Genomic DNA, 13,250 nt, shown 5'->3' with positions numbered 1-13,250 from the left:
GCAGCACTTGCCATAAAATTCAATATGAAGGATATTTCTTGTTCAGATATTTCCAATATATTGTTACAAGATGATACATTGACAAAAATATTCATTCAATGGAATGGAAAAGAACTGAGTACTATTTTCTTATAATTATTATTAAAAATTAATAGGCATATAAGCATAATTATAATATAAAATATTAACAAATGTTTTATTACACATTTATCATATTATAGTGTATTATTGTTGCAATGAATAAAATGTTTCTTTTATTTACAATATTGTTTTCTTCAATTTATTTTTGTCTTTTCATTGTAAAAAAGTTGGTCACCTTACAAATAGAGAATTAAAGAAGAAGGCCCTGGCTGGTTGGTTCAGTGGTAGAGCGTCGGCCTGGTGTGCAGGAGTCCTGGGTTTGATTCCTGGTCAGGGCACACAGGAGAAGCGCCCATCTGCTTCTCCACCCCTCCCCCTCTCCTTCCTCTCTGTCTCTCTCTTCCTCTCCCGCAGCCAAGGCTCCGTTGGAGCAGGGTTGGCCTGGGTGCTGAGGATGGCTCTGTGACCTCTGCCTTAGGCACTGGAATGGCTCTGGTTGCAGCAGAGCAAAGTCCCAGGTGGGCAGAGCATTGCCCCTTGGTGGGCATGCCGGGTGGATCCCGGTCGGGCGCATGTGGGAGTCTGTCTGACTGCCTCCCCATTTCCAACTTCAGAAAAATACAAAAAAAAAAAAAGAAGAAGAAGAAGAAGAAGGGGGGGGGGAAGAGCACAAAGAAAACCAGATAGAATAGAAGGTGATGGAAGACAATTTACTTTGGGTGATGGTTATGCAAAATAATCAAATGTCAAAATAACCTGGAGATGTTTTTTCTCAACCTATGTACCCTGATTGATCAATGTCACCCCATTAAAATTAATAATAAAAAAAGAAGCCACATCAGCCTGGTAGAAGGGGTAAGACCGGGAATGGGCTAGTCCCACACTCACGTATGTTGTATAAGTATTGGGAGAGCTATGTAGGCTGCAGAAGACCCCCCTGAGGAGCAAGGGGTCCCAGCCCCACAGATCCCTTAGCCCAGGGTTACAGTGACAGGAAGAGAAGTTTCTATAACTTCTGGCTCTAAAAACCAGGCTGAGGGAGACAGAGGGCTGTTAAAATACCAGTTAATTCCTCTTCAGTGGCCCACACAGGGACCTACTCAGCTCACTCCCTCTGAGCTCCAGTGCTGAGGCAGCAGTTTGAAAGGCACCAGAGATTTACCGGAGTAAGGTGACCAACTTTTTTACAATGAAAAAGAGGACAAAAATAAATTGAAGAAGACAATATAGTAAATAAAAGAAACATTTTATTCATTGCAACAATAATACACTATAATATGATAAATGCATAATAAAACATTTGTAATATTTCATATTGTAACTATGCTTACATGCCTATTAATTTTTAATAATAATTTTAAGAAAAAAGTACTCATTTAGATACAAATACATCACATCACACGCAATGTATCAACTCTGCATCAATCAAATACAGACATTTACAGATTAGTCTTCCAATATCAAAAAAGAGGACATGTAGGAGGATACTTTTCAAGGGAGGACAGAACTTACAAAAGAAGGACTGTCCTCCCTAAAGGAGGACAATTGATCACCTTACCAGAGGAACTGAATTATCCAGCACCAGAACTAGAGCTGGGGGGGCATCTTTCTCCAACACAGAAGTGCTGGCAAAGGCCATAATTCCTTTGATAAGCCCTCCCCCCACAAAGCCCCCAGGTAGGCTCCATATCTGAGACTCCATCAACCTGGTTTACACTATTTGCTCCACCCTGGTGATTCCCTGAGGAACCACCACACCCAACTTTCAGGTCCACCAAAACTGTTTCCAGAGGTTTTTCCATATGACTGTCCTGTCCTGGCTCATGCTTCAGATTTTCCCAAAATCTCTCAGACAAGCAAGATCTGGCCTCAGTAAGCCCTATACCTCTCCCCAAGTGGCCCCGGGCCTGGCACTAGCAGCAGCCTGCCTTGGTTCACAGCTTTGCCTTTCATGGGCACCTCTAATCCCAGCACAAGGAGCAGCAATCTGCAGATCACTTTGTAACTCAGACTGGCTTGCTCCAGACAGAACACAAGTGGTGGCTGACCTTGGCCTGCAGCTCCCAGGAGGCCCCAGAGCCAGCACACCTGTTGGACATCTTGAGACCACATCAAAACACCACCCAGTCACCTTCTATAATGCCAGTATCCATGGGCACCATCACAGCCGCCTGGCCCATTCAAGTTCACATTTTATTTGGACAGACGGTAATGAAACAATAGAGCCAAGAACTGCTGAGCCATCATCTTTAATCCTAGCTTGCACCCAGCGGGCAAGTAAAAACACACACTGGGCTCCAAAACCCACTCATTCAGTGCTCACAAAGCTACTGACTTATCCGAGTTTCCTAGAATCAAAGGTTTCTAGCTCACCAGACTTATTCACCTCTGTTCCCCATCTCCTTCCTTCTCCCTGCACAAACTCTGCACAAACTGGCTTCTCACTCAACACTCCGCCATCTTGGCTGCTTCTCCTCACCTCCTCCACGTGGCCTTTCTCTGCTCTCTGCTCTCTCCTCTCTGCTAATCTCAGGAACCAAGAGAGCAAGCTCCCGTTCTGCCCCCATTTTATAGTGTAGAAATCAAAACCTTTAATTCAATATACGAAATAGGGAAGTCTCTAATACAAAGTCACTTATCAGAGACATGATGGGATTGTACCACCCCACATCAAAACGGGTGGGAAAGGCTTAATCCCAAAACCAAACCCCAGGTTACAAGGATTCTGCCTGCCCACAGCCGCCCCCAACACACATTAATATCACCTGGGTGATGGCCTCCACGTGGGCAGCACCATCTTTAACAAAGTGAGCATAATATATTTTATCTGCCCAACAACCCACCCCTATGCTCACTTTACTACCCACAATCTACATCACCGGCATCCCTGTGCAAGGAAATTAGGCACATTACACAAATTACAACAGCACAAATCATACAGTTTCAACAATCACAAAGGTACACTTCACCAGTCTCTGAGCACTTAGCCCAAAGTGCAAAATGTCCTCGGCCTTCTTTCTAGCCATGGGAAAAGCTTCCCGGGGCAGGGGAGTGCTTCCAGCAAAGCCACCCTCACCCCCATCAGGGTATTTCACATTGTCCAAAATCCGTAATCCGTAAGTACATCCAACAAAGGAGCCAATGCCCACTTCGGTCGTAGTCCAGGAAATTAGTCCATGCACATGAGACCTCAGCCACCCTCTCATCCCTGCCATCCTGGCAGGTCTTACACTGTGCCAAAGAGGGGCATGTGATAATGGCAGTCATCATTTCCATCTCTGCTCCGGAGAGCATGATGATGAACAGCCCTATGTCCCAAAATCGCAGACCTACCAGGGCCGTAGTAGGTGCTCCTTCCAGCTGGGCTCTCATCTTATGGAGACTGCGGATTGCAACTCCAGCCCAATTCTCCTCATCCTCCAAAGAGGAACTGAAAACACCAGTTCCCACTGCCGGTCTCAAACCCCGGGCTGCTGCCGGGCTCAAGTCCCGGGCTGCTGCCGCCTTCTGCTCCACAGACCTTGCAGCTCGAGCTCTGGCCTCAGCCTCAGCCTCAGCTTCAGCCCTGGCCTCCTGCCGCTGCTGGCTCTCCACAACGTCCAGGGCAATCTGCAACTCACGAACCTGTGAATCCTCCTCCAGCAGCTGCTCCATTTCCAGGCGAATCTCGCAAACCTGGTCGGCCTCCTCCTCCAGCACTTCCTTCAGCTCCAGGGTCAGCATCTGTTTCTCCCACGTTTGCTCCAGCTCCTTCCACTGCTCGGTTTGCAGGTCCCGGGCAGCCTCTTCCACAGAGCTCTCAGTTTCCTCACGCATGGCTATAAAAGTCAGCCAGCCTACAATCCCCAAAAGGACAGCCATGGGGAACCATAACAGCAGCCAGTCCTCTACTCCACTGCTCAAAGGTGGTGGTGGCTCCATACCGATCTGTGTCGAATCCTGCCACAGACTACGCCAAATGTAAAGCCAGTATCCATGGCCACCATCACAACCACCTGGCCCATGCAGGTTCGCATTGGATTCGGATAGTCGGTAAAGAAACAATGGAGCCAAGAACTGCTGAGAGCCATCATCTTTAATCCTAGCTTGCACCCAGCGGGCAAGTAAAAACACACACTGGGCTCCAAAACCCACTCATTCAGTGCTCACAAAGCTACTGACTTATCCAAGTTTCCTAGAATCAAAGGTTTCTAGCTCACCAGACTTCTTCACCTCTGTTCCCTATCTCCTTCCTTCTCCCTGCATAAACTCTGCACAAACTGGCTTCTCACTCAACACTCCGCCATCTTGGCTGCTTCTCCTGGCCTCCTCCACGTGGCCTTTCTCTGCTCTCTGCTCTCTGCTCTCTCCTCTCTCCTCTCTGCTAATCTCAGGAACCAAGAGAGCAAGCTCCCGTTCTGCCCCCATTTTATAGTGTAGAAATCAAAACCTTTAATTCAATATACGAAATAGGGAAGTCTCTAATACAAAGTCACTTATCAGAGACATGATGGGATTGTACCACCCCACATCAAAACGGGTGGGAAAGGCTTAATCCCAAAACCAAGCCCCAGGTTACAAGGATTCTGCCTGCCCTCAGCCTGCCCCCAACACACATTAATATCACCTGGGTGACGGCCTCTACGTGGGCAGCGCCATCTTTAACAAAGTGAGCATAATATATTTTATCTGCCCAACACCTAGGCTACAAGGATCCTGCCTGCCCACAGCCTGCCCCCAACACACATTAATATAATCACACCCATCCCAAGCAGGAAGGGCAATTAATATTTATATTATCACCTCAGTGATATATATATATATCAGAACAGCAAAAAAATAATAATAATAATAACAATAATCACTAAAAATGAAGATATAAATAGCCTCTGGGACAACTTTAAGCGTACTAACATTTCCATATCATGGGGATGCCAGAAGAAGAAGAGATAGAATAAAGACTTGAAAGTCTGTAAAAAAATAAGACTGAAAACTTTCCTAACTTGGTAAAGGAAATAGGCATAGAATGCAGGAAGAACAGAGTGACAAACAAGATGAACCCAAAGAGGCCCACACCAACACACATCATAATTACCAACAAGGGAGTTCCCATAAGACTGTCAGCTGATTTCTCAACAGAAACTTTGCAGGCCAGTACGGATTGCAAAGAAATATTCAAAGTAATAAAAAGGAAGGATCCACAAACACGACTACTCAGCAAAGCTATCATTTATTTATTTATATTAATATTGTTATTTTATATATAGAGGGACTCACAGACAGGATGGAAGAGAGATGAGAAGCATCAACTCATAGTTATGACACTTTAGTTATTCATTGATTGCTTTCTCATATGTGCCTTAACTTGGGGGCTCTAGCTGAGCCAATGACCCCTTGCTCAAGCCAGCAACTTTGGGCTTCAAACCAGTGACCTTGGGCTTTAAGCCAGTGACCTTTTGGCTCAAGCCAGTAACCATGGCATCATGTCTGTGATCCCATGCTTGAGCCAGCAATCCTATACTCAAGCTAGTTAGCCCACACTCTAGCTGGATGAGCCTACACTCAAGCTGGCGACCTTGGGGTTTTGAACCTGGGTCCTCAGCATCTCAGTCTGAAGCTCTATCCACTGCACCACTGCCTGGTAAGGCACAAAGCTATCGTTCAGAATTGAAGAACAGATAAAGAGCTTCCCAGATTAAAAAAAAAGTTAATAGAATCCATCACCACCAAACTAGCATTATATGAAATATTAAAGGGTCTTCTTTAAGAAGAAAAATAAGGTTAAAAATATAAACAATAAAATGGCAATAAATGCCTATCAACAATTGTATCTAAGAAACATAATATATAAACAAGCAGAATAGAAACAGATTCACACATTACAGAGAACATACTTACAGTTGCCAGAGAGGAGAGTGGTTGGGGGCTTGGGTGAAAAAGATGAAGGGATTAGAAGTGCATCTTGGTTGTTTCAAAACACCTGAAGTTAGGTATTATTTCATGTAGTTATTAACCATTTCTTTTTCTTACTTTGTAATGCTTCAGAAACAAGAATACTGTGTAAGTTAAAGGAAGGAGACATAATTGCCCGAAGTGTCTAACAATATGTTAATGATTCACAATTGATGACTGTTGAAAATTGGTGATAATTGACATTTAAGAGCTTTACATAGAAGTTAACATTTGACATTTTAGTAATCAGAAAAACTCTCCTATATTATAGCAGAAGCATAGCAAAACCACCATGTTTAATAACTTCTGTTTTTAAAAGAATCTTTTTCAATTTTATTTGTACTGGTCTGAGGTATACAGCTCAGTGATCAAACAATCATATACTTTACATAGTGTTCCCTTCGATATTTCCAGTACCTCAACTAGCACCATATATAGTTATCACAATATTGAGGTAAAGAGACTGAGAAGCACAAACTGGTAGATTAAAAAAATAGCCACAAAGAAGTAACTAAAGCATAGGAAATAAAATTAATAATACTGTTTTTGAGAGAATTTGATTTCTAACATAGGTCATTTAAACTATATATATATACTCATTTGCTGTGGACATGACCACAAAACATTTTCCCATTAGGTTTTCTTTCTGCTACATTGCTAGCATTCAACCTATTGGGAACATTTTATTAAAAAAAATTAAAAAAATAAAAATAAAAATAAATTTTTTTTAAATTAAAAAAAATAAACTATATATATATATATATATATATATATATATATAGTTGTTTTCAAGTATATATCTATATTTCCCTGGCAAAATATATTCTGGTACTCAAGAATTCTTTAACTATATATTTTATAGTCTAGGATTGTTTGTCCAAAATAAAATGCCTATTATACATGGTAAAGCTAAAAATAACAATATTGAGCTAGAATTATCTTAAAATTATTCTATATAAATAGGATGATTCTATATAAATATGAAATTGATAATAGATTAGACTACAAGAAACCCTTATACTTGAAATATTTAAAACTAATTTGAATAAAATATACTAGTACTCTATGGTCAGAGAAAGTTATATTTTATGCCATTTTAAGGAGTGTTTTCTACAAGTTTTATGAAATAGTCCTGAACATGGGAAATACAGTGGTACCTTGAGATACAAGTTTAATTCGTTCTGTAACCGAGCTCATAAGTCAGTCAACTCGTATATCAAACAAATTTCTCCCATTTAAAATAACTGAGATAGATTTAATTCATTCCAGCCCTGTGAAACATCCCCAAACCATCCTAAATTATGAAAAAGACATGTTTTTAATTAAGAAACACACATATATACTTTACCAATGCATAACAAAATATATGAAATAAAAGAAAAAAGTGTTATTTAGTACTGTATTCTTACCTTGGAGACAGACGTGTGCGGCTAACGGAGGTGAATGGCGGAGGAGGAGGGAGGGAGGAAGGGATGCAGGCACTGTAGACAAACTAAAACTGCACTTTCTTAACACTAAATGTAAACTAAAACTGCATTTTCTTTACTTTAAACAAAATTAAAACTGACCTTTCTTTACTTAAAATGAAACCACAAAAACTTAATTGTAAAAAAATGTACTTTCTTAACTTTAAACTTAACCTAAGCTTAACATTATTATTTTTCTTCTTTTTTTTATTTTTTTGTATTTTTCTTAAGTTGGAAACGGGGAGGCAGTCAGACAGACTCCCGCATGTGCCCTACTGGGATCCACCCAGCATGCCCACCAGGGAGCGATGCTCTGCCCATCTGGGGCGTCGCTCTGCCGCAATCAGAGCCGTTCTAGCGCCTGAGGCAGAGGCCACAGAGCCATCCTCAGTGCCCAGGCCAACTTTGCTCCAATGGAGACTTGGCTGTGGGAGGGGAAGAGAGAGACAGAGAGGAAGGAGAGGGGGAGGGGTGGAGAAGCAGATGGGCGCTTCTCCTGTGTGCCCTGGCCGGGAATCGAACCCAGGACTCCGGCACACCAGGCCGACACTCTACCACTGAGCCAACCAGCCAGGGCAACATTACGTATTTTTCATTTAATCATCACCTGCTTTTGCCTTTTTGGTTGCACTTTTGGCACTTTCACTTGCAGGACTTTTGAATAAAAATCTATCCAAAGAGGTTTGCTTTTGCCTGCCTTTTAAAATGTTTCGGAAATTTGACAAGTATCATTAAAAAGTGCTGAGGCACGACCTGGTGAAACTTTTTCTGGGTGTTTCTTTTCAATGAAACTTGAGTTTCTCCCACATTGCCAGCATGTCTTTAATTTCACTTGTAGAAATCACTTCCTCCGACTATATCTCCTCCTCACTACTAATCTCTTGCAGAAGCTCCGTATGTTGCAACATCTGTAGCTCCTTCAACTCCTCAGTTGAGAGTTCCTCCTCATGTTCCTCGACGAGCTCGTTTATGTCACCCTCATCTACATCCAGACCCATTGACTTTCCGAGGGACACAATCTCCTCCAACACTTCTACCTTGGTCTCGGTCTCTGGTTCGAATCTGTTGAAGTCCCTGCCTGCAACAACATCAGGCCATAACTTTTTCCATGCTAAGTTCAAGGTTCTTGTTACCTCTTGCCATGCCAAGTCAATAATGCGTAATCATATCAGGATGTTGTAGTGATCTTTCCAAGACTCTCGAAGGGTTAGAATTGTATTCTCAGTCACCTCAAAGCAACGGTGGAACAAGTGCTTTGTGTAAAGCTTTTTAAAGTTGGAAATGACCTGCTGATCCATAGGTTGCAAGATTGAAGTCGTGTTGGGTGGGAGGTAGAGGACTTTCACGAATTTGAACTCATCAAGAATGTCATCTTCAAGACCAGGTGGGTGGCTTGAAGCATTATCAAGGATTAGTAATGCTTTCATCGGGAGTTTATTTTCTTGAAGATATTTCTTCACTGCAGGACCAAAGACGAGATTTACCCATTCGATAAAAACTGCCACATAACCCATACCCTAGCATTGGCATGCCATGTAACCTGCAGTTTTTCTTTAAGAATCTTGTGAATCTTAAAGGCTCGAGGATTTTTGGAATGATACATTAGCAGTGGCTTTACTTTACAGTCACCGCTAGCATTTGCACACAGTGTAAGGGTCAGACGGTCCTTCATGGGTTTATGGCCTGGCAGCCTTTTCTTCTCTGTGGTGATGAAAGTCCTCAGGACATTTTTTCCAAAACAATCCTGTTTTGTCACAGTTGAACACTTGTTGAGGATGCAGCCTTCCTTTGCGATAAGCGAAGCAAAACGTGCGATGTACTCCTCAGCTGCCTTAATGTCAGTACTCGCAGCTTTACCATGCCTCACCACCTAGTGGATGCTAGATCTCTTCTTGAAATTTTCAAACCAGCCATGACTTGCTTACTCATATCTTCTCCTGCCTCTTTTGAGGTTGATGATTCTTTCTTCAAGTCGCTATAAATTATACGTGCCTTTTCATATATTACAGTCTCCGTCTCTGTATCTCCTGCCAGCTCTTTCTCTTTCACCCACACCAGCAGAAGCTTCTCCATTTCCTCATGGATATTTGTTCTTAATTGGGACAGAATTGTAGTTCCTTTTGCTGGATTTGTGCTTTTGATGGCATCCTTTTGTTTAAGGATAGTACAAATTGTATATGTATTGTGGTCATACAGCCTTGTCAGTGCAATCACTTGTATACCATGCTCATGTTTTTCTATTACTTCTTGCTTTACTTCTATCGACATCATTCTCTTCTTCTTTTTACCACTGTCATGTACACTCACTTTCTTCGGCCCCATGATAGCATACAAAAAAGTTAGTAAAAACTGCAAAAATGATGCAAGAACGAGTACAGCACATGAGATTCGACTTGATTCTGTGGGTAACATGTAAGAAAGAATGAGATGCTGGTGTTGTGCTACTGATACTGGACCCATGTGCCAACACACCAACTAGCAGCAGCTTCCTGAATCACAGCTCGTATCTCGGAATTTCGCTCGGATCTCAAAAATATGAACCAAGTCGCAGCTCGTATCTTAAAAAGAAATTCATATGTTGGTCTGCTTGTATCTCAAGGTGCCACTGTATGTTTCCATGTCTTCTCTTTGTCTAAACATTTCACGATGTAGTATGATACAGAGGAATCACTAAAACTACAGAGTCACAAATCTGAATTTGAATCCTAACTCCACCACTAACTATGATATTCAAAGTTCAATTTTCTCATCTGCTAACTTAGCTAATTCCTACCTCTCAAGGTTGTTTCTCTAATATTTGAGATAATAAAAGTAGCCAAAATAATAACTAACACTGTAAAATAGCACTTACTATGTATCAGTTGCTGTTTTAAGCATATGTTAATTTATTTAGCCTTCAAAAAAACCGTGGCAGGTACTATTGTTACATTTGTTTTAAAGATTAAGATTTGCTGAGACACAAGATCAATTAATTAATTTTCCCAAGGTTATATAAGCTAGTGTAAATAATGCATGTACAAGGATATCGTGAAATGCCTGGCACCTTTGTAGATGCTTGGTAAACATTTGGTTTTTTTCTTTACCTCTTTCTTTCTGTTTAATTAATATTATTACCTATTACCTCTAATTAGACATGGCAACCTCAAATAATTCTGCTGTTTACCATTGTACTTTATGTATATATTGTTAGCTACTAACATAACCGGTAGATATGTCTAAAAAATAAAGATGTAAGTCAGCATTTCCTTACTAACTACATTAAAGCATAGGACAAAGAAATAATAATTTCTATAGTCTATATGATATGAAGAATGTGGATTGTTAGTACAGTTGCATTCAATACCTCCTGATAGTCTACCTAAACCTATTTATTTTGTTTTAAGTCTCTAATTCCTCCATAGTTTAAAATTATTGGAATATAGCTTTAAATGGCTCAGATATGTGATATTCAGGGTCATACTTTTTACCAGTCCACACTTTATCTTGGGGTTTATAATTACTTTACATTATCCATTGAAAAACAAAGTATAAGCACACTTATTCTTTGTTCCATTTAACAAGTAGTTATCAAGCACTTTGGGCTTTATTGAGCAAATGCTAAAGTACATGTACTCCTAAAATAGTCATTTGACAAATTAAGACCCTATAAACCTAGTACCAGAAATGTCATGCCAATTTAAGCCATGAGATTTTAAAAGGAAAGATTAAGAGAGAGCTCAGTAATCAGAGAAATTTTTATACAAATAGAATTTGAGCTAAGATTGAGGGGAAAAATAGTATTTAGATTAGGAGAGAAGAGAACATTACTGATGGGAATAAGAAAGAAGGGGAAGCTACAGAGAAAGATGACATTTAAAAAAATCTTTCTAGCTAGAGCAGAGAATTCACTGTACAGAGAAAAATGGATAAACTAGACCTATGTTATTTTAATCTTTTTCTTAGAACAGCTAGAGTAGTACCATCTGTAGAGATGAAAAACAGCCACTGTCATTATTCAGAGATTCCTTAGAAGCCAGAATTCATGTCTACTATCAACCAGTACACACAGTACATTCATGTCATCAAGGCTCTCTAAAAATAGACCCTTTTGAGAATTGGCATTAATTCGGATGCATATCAATACATTCTCTAGTAGACCACCGTTGTTCTTGTTGAACATTATTTTTATGCCCTGTTTGTTTTTTTAAATTTCTATTTATTTTTAAAGGGAGAGGAAGAGAGAGAAAAAGAGAAACATTGATTTGTTGTTCCACCCATTCATGCCATCATAGGTTGTTTCTTATATGTGCCCTGACGAGGGATCTAACCCACAGACTTAGCATATCAGGATGACACTTTAACCCTACCTGGCCAGGGTGTTTTGTTTTTCTTTCTTAAGTCCATTGTAATCTGGAAACCTAGTTACTATCCACACCATTATTTGTGTATAAAATTTAAACTGCTATAATGTACCAAGTTCCAATTTTGATTAGTTGTTTGGAAACCTTTTCAGTTATACTACTCTTACAATCAAGCAATGTTTTCTTATTATCGATTTTTTCAGTGTTAAATCTTGAGTTAGTTTAGCATTTTATATAAAATTACAAGTAATATAGTAATGGAGAAATCACAATTTTCGGAGTTTGAGGAGATGCTATATTCAGAATCCTATTATGTCCTTTTCATCATTCCCCACCTTTGCCTGAACATCTCAGTCACTGCTTCTTTCATCTGGGAGTTTGTTGCTTGAGGAACTCTAATTGTTTGAAAGTCGAAACATATCAAATTGAAACCCGGTGCCTTATAATCTCTCTCTACCTCGTAGTCCTAATTTTGCCCTTTGCAATGCACAAAAGTAGATAAATTCATCTTTTGCATGACCATTCTAATACTGGAAGATAAATATTACATTTCCTCAGTACATCCATTTACTTTAGTATTAATTTTGCACTCGTATTTTTCTACCAGTCACAGATTTCCCAAGACATTCACCTTCTATTTTATTTATGCATTAAAAAGAAAATCTCCTTAGTACCAGTGGAGAAGTTACAGGATAAAATTAAACTATTTAGATGAAGTAATTAGGGCAATAAATGACATTGCATTTGAAACTATTACACTAAAAGACTCCCATTCCACATACCCACACTAAAGAGGGAAAAAGCACATTGCACCTCAAGGTGAGAATTTTGGAATTTTGAGTATAATGCAAAAACAAAAATTTTATACATGAAGAACCCATAAATAAAATGGTATCTTCATTTTCCTTTAAATATATTTGTTAATTGCATGCCTACACTGTACTAGAAATGTGTACTCAGTATTTTGGGAGCCCTATGAGGAAAAGAGATCATATCAATAAAATACAAATATATTTATTATGACAAAAATCTATGTCTAAATAGAACTTGTACTAGAAGAGTAGTATTGCCCATTTAACCATGTATGAGGCAACATAACAGAGTGATTAAAAGCACAGACTGTGGGGGTTTGAATAATAGATTTACCTCCTAATAGTTTGTGACCTTACACAACTTTACTAGCTTCCTATACCTAGTTTTTTACATGTCAAACGGAAAGAGTAAGAGTACTTACCTCATGGAGTAGTTATAAATGTGAACTAATGTAAGTAAAACACTAAAACCAATATTTGTTTGCTGCATAAAAATTTGCTATTATTACCTGCAATATAAATAGCAAAAACTTTAACTTATACAATAAGTAGATAATGGTTGAATAAATATTGAAACAATTTTTCTCTGGGGAAAAATCAAGCAAAATAGGACCTAAAGT

The 13,250-nt window shown here is 39.7% G+C and overlaps 1 protein-coding gene and 1 pseudogene across 8 annotated transcripts in view; both read left to right on the top strand.

Moving 5' to 3' along the window:
- Positions 1-13,250, top strand: part of GPHN (gephyrin) — a 524,116-nt gene that overhangs the window by 214,411 nt on the left and 296,455 nt on the right. The gene's annotated exons all lie outside the window — the stretch shown is intronic.
- Positions 6,583-6,696, top strand: LOC136336660 (small nucleolar RNA SNORA32; annotated as a pseudogene).

This window comes from Saccopteryx bilineata, chromosome 4, assembly GCF_036850765.1.
Source record: "Saccopteryx bilineata isolate mSacBil1 chromosome 4, mSacBil1_pri_phased_curated, whole genome shotgun sequence".
NCBI classification, from domain to species: domain Eukaryota; kingdom Metazoa; phylum Chordata; class Mammalia; order Chiroptera; family Emballonuridae; genus Saccopteryx; species Saccopteryx bilineata.
Note: the sequence above shows the minus strand (reverse complement) of the source record. Positions and strands in the feature narration are given on the sequence as shown.